Consider the following 19,607-nt stretch of genomic DNA (forward strand, 5'->3'; position numbering starts at 1 on the left):
GATGGATGTGTCCCAGAAGGAATTGAGGATGGAAATAATTTGCCCAATGCCAAAAAGACCAGAGTAGCAGTCTACACTGGGCATAGAGTTAGATAAATTTTGAGAATTCCTGATCAATTTCTACTCTTTGTATTGTCCTAGTAAGTTATTCAGTCTTCCTATGTGTCACTTTTCTCCTACTGGATTGCTATGAGGAATAGACTATAAATTGCTGAGTGCATGTAGCAACTGTTACTGAGGAGCGATCCTGCAAAGACTGCACCATGCAGTGAATACTGTGTTCTAAAAGATAATCTTCGAGATCCCTCCCTCCCACCCCCCAGAAGATCCTGTCACCTCAGAAGGAGATGCTGTGTAGGATGTGCATCCAGAGGAGGATTCGCCCAAAGGAAAAAAAAAAATACAGCACACAGATTGGAGAAGGTGAATCCAAAGAATTTTCAGACAAGAAAAAGAGCATCAGTCAAGATACACTGCCCAGAATCCGGCAGGTAGGTGCTGTTGAAGATGAGCAGACCCACTGAGTTCGAGCACAGAAATATCCAAAAGAAACACGTAATGTGTGCACACTCGTAGGTCTGCAATGCCGGTTGCCAGAGCGCCTCAAAGACAAGTCCGAGGAGAGGAGTTCAGCTTGCTTTCTTCTGTAGGTGGCCCAGACAGTCTTGTTGCAAGACAAATCTCTGCTTATTGAACAAATCCTCTTAAACTGTCTGAACATCAACAGACTGCAGCTTTGAAATCCAGATTACAAATGGTAACACTCACTCAGAGTATCTTTGATGACTAAATTAATCTGCGGCACAATTTTCTTGCAAACAATGTGCTGTGGCTAACGTAAGGATATATCACCAAACCAGAAAGGTCTAAGCATGCCTTTCCCCCCTTAAACTGCTAAACTTCTAGGTAGTTCAAATGTCGTGGGTTTTAAATATCCTCTGGTCCATTTTATAATGGAATCCATATCAAGCATCTACATCCTTTCCTGCACCTCTCAGAATGGAGTGATTTATTGTCTATAGTGATGTACATATGCATACCTCCCCCACCCCCATTGGTTAAAACACTTCCATCTCAGCTCACATTTGGGGGAGATTATTTACTTTCTCCATTCTTGTCTTCACTCTGAAAAGCCTCACTATCACTTACTCGGACTTAAATTTGTGTGTCTGCAGTTTTTTGTGCATTATATCTCCCCACCTGCTCTCCTTGGATATAAATTGGCTGAACGTTGAGAGAAAAATCATTCTTTGCTGCTCTGGTTCATCCTGTCAGTGAACATACCCCAAGAATGCTTGCTCCCAAACTATTTCTGTTTGCCAACCAGCAGCCAGCCAGCAACCCACCCACCCACCTGATGGTTGGGGAAAGATGACAGAAGGGAGAAGAAAAGAAACTGGGGTGGGAAGAGAGAAAATCCAATGACCAATAGCCTGGCCCTAGTCCAACCGGAGTAATTAGAGCCTGCCTCTATTTCAAACATTTTTCCCATTTTGCATGCCTGTGTGTGTATGTTGGGTAGGGGGAAGGGAACTCCTCTCAAAAAAAATCATTCTTTTTTTTTTCTATTTCTTCTCAGCCATAGCTCATTAGAAATAACCTTAAAATTATAAATGTAATCCTGGGGAGAGAAGCAAATGTCTCAGGGTGCTACCTCAAAAGGGCTCTGAGACAGGTAACCAGGCAGTGTTTCTAAAGGTCTTAGACAGCTCTTGCAGTCTCAGAAAGCAGCCTTTGCAAGCACAGAAAAGGAAAGTTAAAATAAACAGCCCTCCCCACTATGAGGAACAATACTAGAAGACAAGGAGGGGTCTGGCTCCCCATGGATAGCTCCTGCCTGACTCATCCATGTTTTGTCCTTGGTTTGCCCTGATTTGTGCTTCCTAAAACCATCTCTCCAGGTGACATCCAGGGCACAGATGGAACCTGGGAGGATGGAAACAAGAATTCTTGTAAAACAGCCAGCTCTCTCTTTCAGACAGATTGGGCTTCAGCCATTTGATAAGGATTGAGGATTTCATTCATGAGGGAGGAAGAATTAAGTCTTAATGCACAGCCAAGCAGTTCAGAGCAATTTGCTTAGCCCATGTCCCTAGTTCCTTGGTCCTTGCAGGTGATTTCTGGAAGGCATCCACTACTTACATTCACTACTTACACTATTTACATCTAATGGGAGAGAGGTTTCAATACTCCTCTCTACGCCTGATATTTTGTTTTTCAGTATTGGGAGTGTTCTATTACTGAGAGTGTTCTATCACTGAGGCGTATCCCCAGACTCTTTTATTTTTTATTTTGAGACAGGGTCTCATTACATTTCTTTTTTGTTAATCGGTGTATTATTATCATACATCTTAGTGGGGGTCTGAGATGGTAGAGGCATGTCTGCGCACATCATTCATTTAGCCCTTCCCCAATTCCTACCCCACTCCCTCCCCTCTTCCTCCTTCTCATGTTTGGCTTCGTGATTGACTTTGATGTGTCTGTGTTTCTGCAGGCTGGCCTAGGACTTTTTGGTGCACACATCTGGAAAGCAATGGCACGTGCTTCCAAGCACAGGCACAGTGGCTCCACGATGAGCATTCTTTACGCTGTCCCATGCAAGCTCTGTGAAAGACTTGCTCTCAGCTAGCTAAAAGATTCGTTTAAATGTGTCATTCACATTTTCAAATCTTCTTTAAAAATACAAGTGTGCATTTTTACTGGTGAATAAACCTCACAATCCCTTGTATTAAACTCTTTTTCCAATTGATGTCATCCTTTAACTAATCAAGCCTCCATAGGCCACTGGGAATCTGAAAGTTTTCACTCAGCTCAGTAAGTGTGTATTTAACATTAGATATCTGAAACCATCAGTCCTGTGTACTATGTGGAATTTGCTATCTAGTCCCTCATTTCTCAAATTGTTGTTTATAAAACTGCATCAGCAGCATCCCAGGACTTGCTGAGAATGCCATCTCTGGACACACCCTGACCTACTGAGTCACACTTTCACAAGACTCCCTGGGGCTTTGTTATTGCATTAAGTTTTAGAAGCACTAACCAAACTGACTGTAAGGGTTACTTCTGGTACTTAGTGGATTACTTATGACCACAGTTCTTAATGTAAAGAAAATAATGTAGCCAAACTCAAAATGGTGTATTTTTAAAGTAGTCTGCTTTTTCTTAGAACACTTTAGGTTAACAGTAACAACTCAAATATGCCTAAGTTAAGAAAGGTAAATGTATTAAAAGGTTCAAGTAGCCAGGAGAAGAATAAGAAAGAATATGGCCAGTCTTCTGAGAGTACTAGAAACAGAGATACAATACTAATGCCTGCCATTCATCTTGGCCACTGTGTTGGTGTGTCTTCTCCATTCTCCCTGATAAAGTATACCACAACGCAAGGAGCCTGGCCAACAAGTCTCAGCTCTCTACTTGTCTCTAGATTTTGCCATCCAGGAGGGTATAGTTTTTGTTTTCAATCTCCAGCTCAGAAAATATCTATGAAAATTCTCCATTTAGCCAGTTTAAAGTCAAATCAGCTGTCCATCTTCTGATCATCAACTGTGCCAAGCAATCAATGAGATGTTCAGGGTTATAGGGTGAGGGACTTCTTGAGATGGAGATGGCACCTCTTATTCAAATGACTCCAAAAGTGTGGAAGTTCTCAAGTGAAAGGACAGAGTAGTGCTGACAGAAGGAGGAAGCAGCCCTGGGCAGACAACGCTCTCATGTCCTTTGCCCTTCTTCATTTGAATATAAAATATCAAGTACATGAGCATTATGCAATTTCAGATCAAGGCCAATGGATATGGACATAAAAACACAAAAACAAACACAGAAGACAACTCTTCTCAAATCTATTAAATTTAGTATTTGTTTTTGTTTTAAACATCAAATATCCCTGATAGAAAAGGAACAATCAACTTGAGAGACATATATGTTTTCATACTAAAAAAAAAAAATTAGTGGAAATCAATTGTATGATTCCTTTAACCAGTGTGATCAGCAAACAAATATTCTCTTTCTGCTTTTACTGACACTTCTTTCTCAGGGTAAAATTTTATTTATTAGGCTAATATCTTCACAAGTTGCCTCATTAACCCACTCTAGGTCAGCAAGCATCTTGATAGTGCATAAATACACTGAGGGTTTTCCTACCTCCAGGCTACTGCGTTGCTGTTCTTCCTCACTGGAATGCTATTTCCTCTAGAACTTCCATTGTCTCACTACTTTTCATTCAAACATCTGCTTCAGTGTCACCTTCTTAGAGAGACTTTCATTGACCATAACATTTAAAACAACTCTACCCACAAACATATACATGCAACTAGGTTCTACATTTGATGTGAGTTAGTTTTTTTTTCATAGCACTTACCACTACCTGACTTTATATCCACCTCCTTATCCACGTCTTATCTGTTCCTCCACTAGAGTATAAATGCAATATCAAGAACTTTCACCATCTTTTCACCTCTGTTCTCCTTGCAATGGAACAGTCCTTTATAGCTCATCAAGGACTGGTAAATTTATGGCTAATGAAAAAAAGTGAATGAAAATAGAATGTATGAAGTCATAATATGAAAAGATGGTGAACATAGTTGTGAAACTTTCCAAGAATGGCTGAGGAAGGTAAGGTAAAGAGTAAGATGAGAAGATGTTAAAACCAAAAAGTGCATCAAGAGTCTGTCCAAGAGGTAAGCAAATATTGGTGATAATATCCAGAATAATAGAAAACAGTTATAAAACACTCCCCCCCAAAAAGGAGCACAGGGCTTATAAGTTGAAGATCTGATGCCAGTCTTTGCACATCTTTATTACTGTACCAGGTTACTTTGGTCCACTTTTTATTGCAAATAAGAAAGGTGTGCCAAGCGTGTTGGCACACACAATCCTAGCATACAAGAGGCTGAAACAGGAGGATCGAGGTTCAGAGACAGCCTCAGCTACTTAGTGAGGCCCTTGTCAACTCAGTGAGATCCTATTTCAAAATCAAGAATAAAAAAATAAAGCCGGGCGTGGTGGCGCACGCTTGTAATCCCCGCGCTTGGGAGGTGGAGACAGGAGGATCGCGCAGGTTCGAAGCCAGCCGTGCTGGCGTAAGAGACCCTGTTTCAAAAATATAAAATAGGACTGGGAGTGTAGCCTGGAGGAAGAAGGGCTTCCAGGAACCCCAGTACCACCAAAAAAATAAATAAATAAATAAATAAATAAATAAATAAATAAATAAATAGGGCTGGGGTGTATCTTGGAGGTAGAATGCGCCTGATTCCATCCCCATTGCCGCAAAACACAAAAATAATAATAATAAAATAAGGAAGGTGTCTCACGGATCACTATCGATACCTATATAGATAGAAGATTCAAGGGAAAATTTTGCTCTTATTCAGAAGCACACTCCAATAAAACTAAAAAAAAAAAAAGACTTCTGCATATATCTTCCCCAAATTGAATTAGATGCTCCTGAAACTCTACCCAGGAGAAACTCTGAAGAAAGGGTCAAAACCCCACATTCAATCGCTGGCTCTTCACTCTACTTACTCCCTAACTCCGGGCAGGACCTCCAGCAGAACCCCGTGCCTCCGTTTCTTCATCTCTCAGACAGATGCTCCCTACTCCTTAGCCCATTAGTGTCACTGTATGTTCACCACCCACATATTAAGAGACTGAATATACAAATGGGCCATCGCCAGCCTATCTACAGAAATAGTCCTCTAACCCACCTCTGTAGCAACCAGCTCAAGAAATGAACCACAGCCTCTGCAACCATCCATTCACAATACAATAATGTTTGCTATACTTCCTCATATGCATCCCCATTATCAGCTTTGGACCAACCAAAGAAAGCCAATCACGCATCCTTAGTCCTTAACCCAAAACATCAGATGCCCCACTTCCTGTTAGCCTACCTCCAGCTTCTCCAGGCATCCTCCAGTCAGACATAGCCAAACAACCTCTTTTCATTCTAAATCTTTCCCACTCCTCCACATGCCTTTGAGTTCTCCCAAATACACATAAACATGGCTGATCCCTTGTGAGAGCAAACTCTGGATAAATAATCTGTTTATTCTCATTCAGGTGGGCTTTGTTTATGTAAAGTTAAGCTCCAGCAGTTATTAGAGTTCCAGACAAACATTAGGTGCTCAACAAATGTTCAATGGAATTGAACTGAACTGAATCTACAACAGAGATTATATTGATGATAATAATATGATAATAATAAGCATCTCACAGTGTTGCTATAAGGATTAAATTAGATCATCCAAGTAAAAACATTTTGAAAACTGTAATGTGCTATAGAATCATAAGGTATTATTAAGTTAGAAACAGTGTATAATCAAAACCAGATTAAAGAGTAGTAGTACAATATTGTTTATTCTGTGGATTCTTAATGATGACACTCTTGGAATTATTTCCAGCTTTGTGGTTATATGAATTAAATAGCCAAGCAGGAAAAAGATCTTTCTAGGTTCCTTCAAAATAGAATCTTGTCTATCTGAGAAAGTAGAAATTCTGGAAATCCTAGCCCTCTCTCCTGCTCTCATCAGACCCTAATGATGCCTTCTCAATTCTGTTTCTTCTTCTGGCTAAAATCCCACATCTTTGAACTTACCTGCTTATGCCAGAGCAAAAAACATAAGAAGGATTGTATTAGAGCAAGTCATCAGGATAAGATGCTCTTGTTTCCTGCCTGACAGGCACTTTTCCTAAGCGTTTGATTTCCTGTTCTCTGGATTGAACTCAGCTACACTGTTTTATACTTTCCTCAGTTCCTGACTCCCCTAAATTCAAACACCCTCTTGCGTGTAGCCTGCCTGGTCCTGTGACCCTGTGCTCTCCTGGCAAATTGTACTTCTTACCTGCTAGAGCTAAATGACTCACCTAGTCTGCATACTCCAGACTCCCAAGAAATGGGACTTTATTAGTAGTATGGATTAGATCCTCTAGCAAAGCAGAGGACTAACTTCTATCATACCCCAAGGGAGCCTTTCTTGATAACATTTTCTGGGTTGTATAATAATAGACAAAGAGTCTTGTTCTGAGTTTTGAAGGTCAGGAAATTCAGCAAATGAATTTCTGAAGAAGAAAAGTTTCTCAACATAATAAAGGCCATTTATGAAAGACCAATAGCTAATATAATTTACAGGCAAAAACTGATTGTTTTTCATCAAAAATCTGGTATAAGGCAAGGATTACCACTCTTGTCACTTCTTTCAACAGAGTATTGGAAATACTAGCAAGAACAATCACACAGCTGCCCATGGTGGTGCATGCTTGTAATCCCAGTACTTGAGAGGCTGAGATAGGAGGATCACAAGTTTGTGGCCAGCCTCAGTTACTGAATGAGGCCCTCTTCAACTTAGTGAGACTCTATTTCAAAATAAAGAATTAAAAAATAGGGATGGGGGTATAGCTCGGAGGTTGAATTCCCTTGGGTTCAATCCCTAGTATCATTAAGGAAAAAGAAACAATCACACAAGAAAAAGAAATTAAGGGCATGCAAATCAGAAAGAAAAATATAGAGCTAGGCATGGTTGTGCATGCTTGTAATCCCAGCATTAGGGAGGCTGAAACGGGAGGATCACAGTTTGTATACAGCCTCTGCTACTACTTAGTGAGGCCCTTTGCAACTCAATGAGACCCTCTTTCAAAACTAAAGAATAAAAATTAGGGCTGGGGCATAGCTCAGAGGTAGAATGCCCCTGGGTTTTATCCCCAGTACCGAAAGAAAGAAAGAAAGAAAGAAAGAAAGAAAGAAAGAAAGAAAGAAAGAAAGAAAGAAAGAAACTTTTGAAAAGATGGTGACCGAGGGAAGCAGCACATACCAGTCCTGTTGACACCCGATCTCCATTTCCTTAAAAACAACATTCTAAAAAGCCAGAAAATACTAACAGTAGAGAAATAACAGAATAGATACAAGGAAACAGGAATAAAAAGGTTAGAAGACCAATCAGAGAGCAGAAAAGAAACACGCTGCTTTGCACTGGTGGATGTTGTAGCAGTGCCATCTTGCCTCACTCCACCCAACTCCAGAAACAAACAGGAAAATAACCAAGAACCTGAAGTGAGCAGCTGCAGATCATCAGAAACAATTCTGATCATCAGTCATCAATTCCTCCTGCGCAAACACCAGCTACAACTTGCAGCAGTGGCATGGCAGCTGAGTTCACCATGCCCTCCAAAGATCCAGACCAGCACTCAACAACACTGTAAGTGAAGTCATGGTCCCCACGGGAGAATGCCAAGCGTGGTTCCCCCAGGGACTCCCACAGCCAAACACCCTGGACCTTAGACTTTGTGGTTCAACCTGGCAAAGATGGGAATGGAGTCTACAACTTACAGCAGTGGTGGCCACGCTTACCACACCCACCAAAGATCCAGACCAGTGCACAGCAACACCCTAAGTAAAGCCACTGTCTCCGCAGGAGAATGCCCAGTGCAGCTCCCCAAGGGACTCGCACAGCTATGATAAACTCCCTGGGTCTGAGACTTTGCAGCTCAACCCAGAAAAGGTGGAGACTGAGTCTGCTATTGGTCATAGCAGAGGCTCAGACAGACTCAGGCTCTGCATCAGCGTAAAATGTGGGGGGAGACCCATGCTTACTTAATATTAGGTACAACTAGAAGGATCTCTGGAATCACCAAGAGCCACCCAATTGTGGTAAACAGAGAGAAGCCAGACCAGGCCAGCCCTAGCTGTGAAGAACAAAGACTCTTACATTGAGTTTGGTCTCAAAGGCATATGCCATCTTCGGAAGCAGGAGAGACCCAGGCTACACATCCATGGAAAGCATGGAGGGAGACCTGTGTTTAACACTAGATCCAGCCCCATTGATACTGGCCATCTGCACAGACTGAGAAAGACTCAGAAAACCATGCTTGCAGTAGGATTAAAAAACTGTGGGATATGTACACAATGAAATTTTACTCAGTCATAAAGAAAGAGATCTATGACTACAATTCACCAATAAAAAGGTTTTTTAAAAGGAAAAAATAAAATCATATCTATTTGCAGATAATATGATGCTAAATGTAGAAAACCCTAGACTATCAAAAAACTATTAGAGGCCGGGTGTGGTGGCGTACGCTTGTAATCGCCGCGCTTGGGAGGCAGAGACAGGAGGATCGCGAAGGTTCGAAGCCAGCCCCGCACGCTGGTTTAGGAGACCCTGTTTCAAAACAAAAAAAAAAATGTAAAAATAGGTCTGGGAGTGTAGCCCAGAGGTAGAAGGGCTTCCAGGAACCCCAGTACCACCAAAAACAAACAAACAAAAAAAAACTATTAGAACTAGTAAATGAATTCAGAAAAATTACAAGATTAAAAAATTAACATACGAAAAAGTATGGCATTTTTGGACACAAGTAATAACCTAGCCTAAAAAGAAATAGAGAAAGCAATTCCACTTAGAATAAAAAGTGAAATAACAAGAATAAATTATTTTTCCTTTTTTTTGTGGGTGAGTGGTACTGGGGGTGGAACCCAGAGGCTTTCTACCTCCGGGCTATACTCCCAGACCTTTTTTATATTTTTTTTGAAAACAGGGTCTCACTAAGTTGCTGAAAGCCTCACTAAGTAGCTGAGGCTGGCTTCGAACCTGTGGGATCCTCCTGTCAGCCTCCCAAGCACAGGGATTACAAGTGTGTACCACCACGCCTAGCAATAATAATAAATTTAATGAAGGAGGTAAAAGATACACACATTGAAAACTAGAAAATGTTGATTAAAAAATCAAAGAGAACACAAATGGAAAGATATTTCATATTCATGGAATGGAATACTTAATATTATTAAAATAACCACACTACTCATAGCAATGTACAGATTCAATGCAACCTCTATCAAAAAATAAATCAATGTTACTTTTCATAGATAGAAAAACAATTCTAAAATTTGTGTGGAACCACAAAAGATCATGAATGGCCAGAACAATTACAAGAAAGGAAAACAAAGCTGGAGACATCATATTTCCTTATTTCAAAATATATTACAAGATGTGGTAATAAAAAAACATTGTGATTCTAGAAAAAAAAGGGGGCACACAGACCAGTAGAGTAGAATAGAAAGCCTCAAAATACATCCAAACCTATAAAGTCAATTAATTGTCAACAAGGGCATTGTGTTAGGCAGCTTTTTTTTTAATCACTGTGACCAAAATATCTGATAAGAACAACATAGAGGAGGGAAAAAATTATTTGGCTCAGAGTTTCAGAAGTTCAGTAAATAGGTCAGCTCCAAGGCAGAATAACAGTGGTATATGGTCTGGCAAAGGAAAGCTGCTCAACTCATAGCATCAGGAAGCTGAGAAAGAGAGACATAAAACAGCCAGGGACAGATGTAGTCCTCAGGTCCCCACCCTCACTGACTCATCTCCTTCAGCCTTGCTCCACCTCTGCACCTTGCTGCATTGCCAAACATATAAGTTTTAGGGGACATTTCAGACCCAAGCCATCATAGTCCCCAAGAAGGCACAATAGGAAAAAGAACAACTCTTCCATAAATAGGGCTGGGAAAACTGGATTTTCATATGCAATAGAGTAATATTGGACCCTTCTATTACACCAAATAGAGTAACACTGGACCCTTATCTTACACTATCCACAAAAGCCAACACAAAATATATAAATGTGAAATCTGAAACTATAAAATTCCTAGAAGAAAATATAGGGGGAAAGCTCCTTGGTATTGTCCTCAGCAATGACATTTTTACTACACAAAAATCTCAGACTCCTAAAGTAAAAATAAATGAATAGGGCCACATATAACCAAAAAGTTTCTATGCAGCAGAGAAGCCACTCAACAAAATGAAGAGGCAACCTACAGTCTGTTAAGAAAATATTTTCAAACCATACATATATGATAAAGGATGAAATAAAAATTGATAAATCATATGACAAGAAACATATAACCCAATTTAAAAATAGGCAAAGGACCTGAATAGACATTTCTACAATGAAGACATAAAAATGACCAACAGATATATGAAAAGATACTCAAGATAATTAATCATCAGAAAAAATGAAAATTAAAGCCACAATGAGAAATCACCTTACACACAGGTTAGAATATCTGTTTCCAACCAGAAGATTACTGTTGGTGTAGAAAACAAAATTTGTACATTACTGGGGTGGATTAGTGCAGTCACTATGAAACACAGAATGGAGGTCCCTAAAGAAATTAAAAATTTAACTACCATATGACCCAGCATTTCCTCTTCTGGGTATATATTCATTTAATCAGATCATTACCCCATGAAGATATATGTGGCCCCATATTCACTTCAATATTATTCACAATAAGCAAGATTGTGATAATAATAATCCATCTGTTGATAGATTAAGAAATTGTGATACACCAGTGGTATCAGCTCCAGACTGTCTACTGCCACACTTCTTACATGGTAAAAATAATTCCCCATTTGGTTAAACCACAAGAGTCTAATTTTCTATTCTATGCAGCTATTCTTAACCTCTAATAAGTAGACCGCCCAAGCATCAGATAAAACCAGGTGAAGTTACCCTCTTCCCTCACCAGTACTGACTGCACATGCCCAAATGTTTCCCCTCTGCAAATGTATGTGATACCTATTAAAAGGATGAGATCTTGCCATTTGCTAACAACATTTACTTTGATTAAAATAAGACAGACACAGAAAAAATGTTGTATGATTACAATTTTATGTAGACTTTAAAAAGAAAAGAAAATAGAGAATAAAAGATTGGTTACCAGAGGTGGGTTGTTGAGGAAGGAAATGGGAAGATACATATCAGAGAATTCAAAGTAGCAGATATATAGGATGAACAAGGTGATTATACAACTTGGGGATTATATTTAACAATAATGTACTGTTGTCAGGATTATTTTCTAAATGAGTAGGCTAGAGCTGTTCTTGCCAAAAAATGGAAATAAAGTGGGTAAGTATTTGATATGATGTTAATGTTAAGTTCACTATAATAATTATTTTATTATATGCATGCATCTCATAACATTACCTTGTATATCTTTAAGATACATTTTGTAAAAGTGTTGGCCCTTTACAAAATTACCAGTAATTTAAAGATAGCTTCTACAAAATAAAACTCATGACTGAATCTTGAAACCACATCAAAAGTGCATTTTATATCTATGGGAAATAAACATGAGAGAATTCAGGGAAAAATGTTTATATCAAGGCCATCTTGAGAAGAGGTGTGATCTTTGATCAAGGGCTGAGTCCTCTCTGGGTCATCCTGCAAGAAAGAAGCTGAGAAAGAAATATTCTCAAACCCTCCACTTTCCATTGCTGCAACCTCCCATCCAAGTTTCCATTGCTCAAACCCAACAGGAAGCCAATGGACCAGCAACTCAGAGAGGCAGTGTATGCAGGTCAGTGTCAAGAGAAGAAAAGTTAGAGAAGATTAGACAGTAGATCAAGAGCACGCATTTTCTGCACATCTGCTAGCTCATTGTCAGGTTATTGTTACTTCCTTTTTTTTTTTTTTTTGGTGGTACTGGGGTTCCTGGAAGCCCTTCTACCTCCGGGCTACACTCCCAGACCTATTTTTACATTTTTATTTGGAAACAGGGTCTCCTAAGCCAGCGCACGCGGCTGGCTTCGAACCTGCGCGATCCTCCTGTTTCTGCCTCCCAAGCGCGGAGATTACAAGTGTGCGCCACCACGCCCGGCTTGTTACTTCCTTTTTAATTGCTCCTAGTGACACCGTGTTGGTCAACAAATGACATGTGAGCAGAAATTCTGCTTGGAACTTTTGGGGATTTTTTTTTTCCTTTCCAAATATATATAATTTCTTCTTTGCTGTGCCTTCTTCCTTTGAGAAGAGAGACAAGAAGCCACAGGAAGAGCAGACATCTTGTCACTCTAAGGCAAACTGAGGATGAAAGCCAAGGATGGCAAAGTAGAAACATAAAAAGAAGCTGGATCTTCCATGGTAGCAGCTCCAGACAGTCTACTGCCACACTTCTTACATGGTAAAAATAATTCCCCATTTGGTTAAGCCACAAGAGTCTGATTTTCTATTTTATACAGCTATTCTTAACCCCTAATTAGTAGACTTTCCAAGCATCAGATAAATCCAGGTAAAGTTACCCTCTTTCCTCACCAGTACTGACTGCACATGCACAAATGTTTCCTCTCTGCACCATCATATATGTATATATGTCTGCATATATGTAAGCATGCATTTCCATGCTGACCACCACTCTTTCATCCTCATCCTCACATCTGTTGCATTCTATCATTAGAGCTATGGCCAAGTTCTGATAACCTGAGAATAATTCTGTATCTTGAGAAAGCATTACATAGCTCTTTTCTTACCTGTTACATTCAGATTAAACCCTCAAAGTTTCAAGAGTGTCTTCCCTCCAGTGCCTACCATTAACTCATCTAGGTATGTATGGACAAAGAATGTCTACTGCCAAAATAATGACTAACATTTGTTAAATACTCACTATGTGCCAGGCATTGTGGCCTATTTTCTTGTCTTATTCGTAACTGTTATTTTTAATCTTATAAGTAAGTAAAAAGTCTTGGAGAAGTTACATTTCTTGGCTAAGTATTCCCAGTAAAAAAGAACAGCAGGTGCTATTCTAGACTTGGAGGTATAATTTCAGCACCTGTACTCTTGCAAGATAGTATATTAGGGTTCTGATGTCAGACTGACTGAATTCTAGATCCAGCACTGCTATTTATCAGCTATGTGACTATGCACAAGGCAATTAATTTCTCTATGCCTTGGTTTTCACCTATATATAATGGGAATAATAATGATGCATTTTATGAGTATTAAGTGAATCAATGTACAAATAGTGCTTAGCCCAGCTTCTGGTACAAAACTGCCAATGGATGAATGATGCTCTGTTTTATTCCACCTTGGCAGCTACCTATTGGATCTGCTCAGGCAAAGAGATGGAAGTGATGGCATCTTCACCGAGCCAAACTGGGATGATAAAAACACTGGGCCCTGTGGTCTCCACAATTCATTCACTATCTCTGACCCTCACTTTTCACATTTCTAAAATAAGAATAAAAATTGGTACCTACTTCACAGTGTTTTGTGAATATCAAATGAAACAAGCTATGGAAAGGATTCATAAATTGTAAAGCACTGCGTAAATCTGTCATTTGATTTCTTTCTTGCCCAATTCCCCCAAGAGCTCTGGGCAACAGCCAGAAGCAACATCTATTCTGCGTACAGTATGTTAGGAGCACTTTTAATAGTCTTTTGAAGCAGTTGTTCAACCCCTTCGTGTAGCTCTTTAAAACTGGCATGACCTCTGCTCAGCTATTGGGCTCAAATTCCAGGTTTGCTGCCAACATCTTACCAATTACTGTTTTCGCTCTGACCTTGAAATGCCCCTTTCACTGTTTAAGCTTGAGATATCAAAGTTCCCAATGCAGATGCTTCAACTAATTCCTCGATTCAGTTTATTGGACACTTTTTATAGGACAGGGCTCTACTTGTCACCCGAGATACAACAGTAAATCAGAAAGTGTTGTCTTAGAGACTCACAACCTAGTCATGAAGACAAACAGGAAGACATAGCATAACGATACAATGTGCCCAGAAGTCAAATTCTTTCTGCATAGGAGTGTTATACCTTCAAGAGGAGACTCATAAGGTGAGTCTTGAAAGGTCATGCCGAGGAGGGATTGGAGAAGGGGCAACCAGTTGTTCATCCACCAGCCCTGAGGTGGCACAGGTGTGCTCTACTGTAGGAGAAGCCCCTTTTGTAGCTTCAAATGTCATTAGTCTAGCCTTTCCGATGGGGAGAAGGGCACCCAGTGAAAGATGGGGAGCTGGGGTTAGAAGAAGCAAAGACAAACTTCCTAGTTACCTCAAGTCCATCCAAGGAACACAGGTCACATTTCCCCATCTTGATATTTTTAAAAATGTGTGTTAGACAGAGACAGAGAGAACCATGTTTGATACTTTCTTTAAACATCTTAGTATCTTCTTGGATTATTTTCTTAAATGTTCAATCTTTCAGATTTTGTCCTCTTATTCTACTCCCTAAGCTAGCATCTAGATTTGGGGGTGCTACTTTCTAAGTGCTTTTGTACCCCCAAACTTGGAGATTGCAACCTGGTCACCCATGCAGCGATGTTGAGAGATGGGGCTTGGGGGAGGTGAAGGTTCGGGTCATGAAGGTTGAACCCCATGAGTGAGACACAGTGCCTTATAAAAGAGGAGTGTGTGCTGCCTTGTTTCTCCTACCACGTGGAGATACAGCTAGAAAGCTCCATGTATGAATCAGAAAGCAAGTGGGCTCTCACTGGACACCAGGGCTTCTGGCACCTGGACTTTAGACTGCAGAACTGGAAGAAATAAAGTTCTGTTGTTTATAAGCCATCCAGTTCATGGTACGTTGCTATGGCAACATAAGCGAACTAAAGCAGTGGGCGGGGGAGCATATATGAGCTAGTCTGGGTTTTTCCAATTTTTCTTAAAAGCTTTAGAAAGTAAGCTTTGGTGATTTTAATAAATGTTAAAATAAACAAATAAATTAGTGCATGCCTTGTAATAAGCTGTTACATTTTTTAAAAGTCTATATTAAAGTCTTTAAAATTCACTGCAGTGATGATCAGGTTATTTAATATAAAAATTGTAAAGATGAGATCCCAGTGTGAAACCATCTCTGAAGAAAGAAGTACTTCTTCTCATGTGAGCTTGGTATTTCCAGGTGTGGGGAGGGTCCTGTATATGAAGAGTGATAGACAAGAAGTGCAAGTTTCTATAAACTTTGGTGATCTTGGCTGAACAGGTGCTGCGGTAAGGCCCAGCACACTGAAGTCCTGGGTGCAGAAGATCACGCACTGGACTCCTGAGCAGTCTGGGATTTCTAGCTACCTCAAAACAATGTTGAATTCTCCATCCCTAGTACAATCCAAGACCAGGTTTCCCAGCCTCTGATTCTGGGTCAGGCTTAAAAGTATCAAATCAGATCACAGAAGACTCACTTTGATCAACTCAACCCAACTCACTCTGAATCTATATGTTTCAGCAGCACACAAAAGACTTTTTCTTTTCAATACTGGGGACGAAACCCAGGGGCAATCTACCTCCAAGCTACATCCCTAGCCCTATTTTTTATTCTTTATTTTGAAACAAGGTCTCACTGAGTTGCAAAGGGTCTCACTAAGTAGTAACTGAGGCTGTCCAAGAGATCCTCTTTCTCAGCCTCCCAAATGCTGGGATTTCAAGCATGCGCCACCACCCCATCTATACAAAAGATTTTTTATGGATGACTTTTTTCTAAATGTTAGCCATTTAGCAAGTGTTCATGCCACTTGCCAGAGGGCCCCTTGATCACTCCAAATCTCAGATCACTGGGCCTCCGTGCCCATAAGCCCTGCTCCCTCAGGCCAAGAATAATCAAGCTTCTTCCTTACATATAAAAGAGTTCCCCTTAAGTGTTATTTCTGTCTTTGAAAACATCCTGCTTCTTCAAACTCAGCTTTATTGCCCCCTCTGGCTGTGTCCACCAAACACAAAATGAAGTATCTTGAAATTCTCCATTTATCTGATCTTTGTGGAGAATAAAACCAGATCCTCGGATACAGGAAACCAACTCTGCAGCATCAGATCTCTTTATGACCTTGTGATTGAAATTTATTAAATAATCTCCAAATCTTCACAACATACTAGGACTGATTATATGAGTGAATAATTTGACTTGCAGCAAGGAAGGATTTTATTACATACCATTTACATTTTCTAAAATCAGCACTTTGAAGGCTATTATTCACATTTGGAAAAAAATATTATTTGCCTGGCATATGGTAAATGTTCAACATATATTTGTAAAAAATAAATGAGCAAATGAATAATTGAGTGAACGTTTGTCTCTTTAAATACAACGTAGGCATTCATTTGAAAAAAACATGAAGCAAGAGACTGGCAGAGTCAGACTGGTATTTTAAAAGATCATGATAGTTGTATTTAACCTTTATTGGAGTCCTAGAAGCAATAGATAATAATCCAAAAATCTATAATTCATTAAACAGGTCAAGAAGGTGCCATCCACATTTAGACCATCAGAAAACTCCTATTTTCTATGCTCAAAATAAAAGAAAAGAAAATCATTACTCCTATGAGCCTCCGCATATTCCACATCTATTTCCTTTCTTCCAAGTAAACTACACTTTTCAAGAGCATGTATACCTTAATGAACAGCTTTTTGTTTAATCTTCTAATATAGCGGGTGCTAAGTCAGCACCCCTATGGTTGGTTAGGTATCACATTGACCTCTGTAACCAATAGACAGCTCTCTTGCTACATTCACACCCTCCATCTCCAAAACTTGAATAAAATATAGCATACTAGACCTGTGTGTAAATTCAGCAATATAACTCCTGCTTTCAATGTGTTCAGTCTAAGGTGATAGCTCTCAATCTTTAATGAGCAACAGTGTCACTAAATTTGCATTTCCTCCCTCCTTTTTGAACCCAGCAGCATTCTACCTCTGAGCTACACTGCTAGTCTTTTTTTTTTTTTTTTCTATTTTGAAATAAGAGCTCACTAAGTTGCTGAGGCTGACCTCAAACCATTGATCTTCCAATCTTGGCCTTCTAAGCACTGGGATTACAGGCATTCACCACCACTTTTAGTTCAGAATTTGCATTTTTAACATGGGTCCAGGAGATGTACATGCTGCTTGGGAGGGCATACTTTGAAAATCAATGGTCTAATACATTCTTCAAAATTATTGGAAGAAACTAGCATAGCATATAAACAAAGCAAGAATCCTGTTGCAAATCCCCCATTTTCAAGCAAGAACTCATAAAATCTTCTACCTCCAAATAACCATTAAAAAGCTTGAAAATCCTCCCTTCACCAGTAGTTCAACTCCTTTAAAAATAACAACTTCTTAAAAAAATATAATGCAGAGTCGGGCATGGTGGCACAAGTTTGTATTCCCAACATTCATAAGGCTGAGACAGGAGGATCGCACTTCACAGACAGGCTCAGCTACTAATTGGTGAAGCACTTTGCAACTCAGTGAGACTCTTTCAAAGTAAAGAATAAAAAATAAACTGGGGGTGTAGCTCAGAGGTAGAATGCCCAAATTCCATCCCCAGTACCGAAAAATAAATAAAAGTAGAATTTTCCAATCAGGAGCATAACAAACTATCATGTTTGGGTGTTTTTCTGTCCATTTATAAATGACTTGCTAAATGTACTGAATATGTTTCTTACTGGATTTCTACCAAATCAGGTATGTCTATGAAAACGTGTCTTAGCACAATCAAATCACCACCTTTCCTCAAAAATAAATCCTAAAAATTTACTAAGCAGGCATGTGTCATTACTCTCCTCTTTAAGGGGGACATTTTAGGTTGTTTCTAACCTTTTCCTATTGCTAACAATGCCAGCGTGAACATTCTTGGTCATTCCTTGTTTTTAATAAAAGATTCTAGCATTGCTTGAACAGAATGATCATTAGAAGTGGAAACTAAGAATGGCATTGCGGGCCAGGCATGGTGGCGCACGCTTGTAATCCTCGCGCTTGGGAGGCGGAGACAGGAGGATCACACAGGTTCGAAGCCAGCCTTGCTGGCTTAAGAGACCCTGTTTCAAAAAAATAAAAAAATAGGTCTGGGAGTGTAGCCCGGATATAGAAGGGCTTCCAGGAACCCCAGTACCACCAAAAAATAAAAATAAAAAAATAGGAAGAATGGCGTTGCTATCTAGCCCTTCCAATAAACTATGCCAACTTGTTCTCTCAAAAGCAGTGCTTAAATATATCCTTATTCCCCACTCCCTGACCTACACTGGATATAACCAAACTTTTCAGGTTTTACAATATTATAGATGTACAAAACCAGATTTTGTGGCACTTATAAAAAGTATTCCTCAATCTCAATGCATCTTCTGAATTTGTATTATTCTAGAACTCTACCTGATACAGCAAATTGCTTTCATTCAAAGTGATTTTATTTTTCATTTTCTCCCTAAAAAAAACTTCATAAATAATAGAAATGCCAATCTTCTCCAAGTTTATCTGAGTTCACCAATATCCTTTTGAAAAGGCATAAAATTCAGCCAGTACTTGGAAGGCTGAGAGAGGAGGGTCACAGGTTTGAAGCCAGCCGCAGCGATTTGCTGAGGCACTCAGCAACTTAAGGACACCCTGTTTTTTTATTTAAAAAATAAAATAGGGCTGGTCATGTAGCTCAGATGAATGCCCCTGCATTACACACACACACACACACACACACACACACACACACCCATAAAATCCAAAATGAAATAGATCAAAATAGTAATGGTATCATGTGTGATATGTGATTTTTTCTTATCTCCTTGCTACCTTTTACATTTTTTTCTCCAAATGATAGGAATTATAGAATGCTTCTCTCTGCCAGACATTGTTCTAAGCACTTTCCAAGTATTATTTCACTGTATTATCAAAGCAAGAAAGGGAGAGCCAACTATTATCCCTGTTCTACACATAAACCCTTAGAGAGGTGAGCACTTCTCCCCAAGCCCCATAGCTATGAAGAGTTTCAACACAGATAGGCTGACTGTAGAACTCAATCACTGTGTCATAATACAGCCAATCAAAATGTACCTTTCATGATTGAATTAAATTAGATGTAAATATGAACTAAAAGCAAATCACATGTAAC

At 39.6% G+C, this 19,607-nt stretch overlaps 1 pseudogene across 1 annotated transcript in view; it reads left to right on the forward strand.

The window, feature by feature from the left end:
- The first annotated feature begins 359 nt into the window (after positions 1-359).
- LOC308264150 (POU domain, class 5, transcription factor 1-like) overlaps positions 360-19,607 on the forward strand; it is a 57,533-nt pseudogene continuing 38,285 nt past the window's right edge. The window contains exons 1-2 of the transcript in view: positions 360-491; positions 8,406-8,555. The product of the transcript in view is annotated as a POU domain, class 5, transcription factor 1-like (transcript). The remainder of the gene's footprint in view (positions 492-8,405; positions 8,556-19,607) is intronic.

The sequence above is a fragment of the Muscardinus avellanarius genome, assembly GCF_963383645.1.
Source record: "Muscardinus avellanarius genome assembly, chromosome: 6".
Classification (NCBI taxonomy): domain Eukaryota; kingdom Metazoa; phylum Chordata; class Mammalia; order Rodentia; family Gliridae; genus Muscardinus; species Muscardinus avellanarius.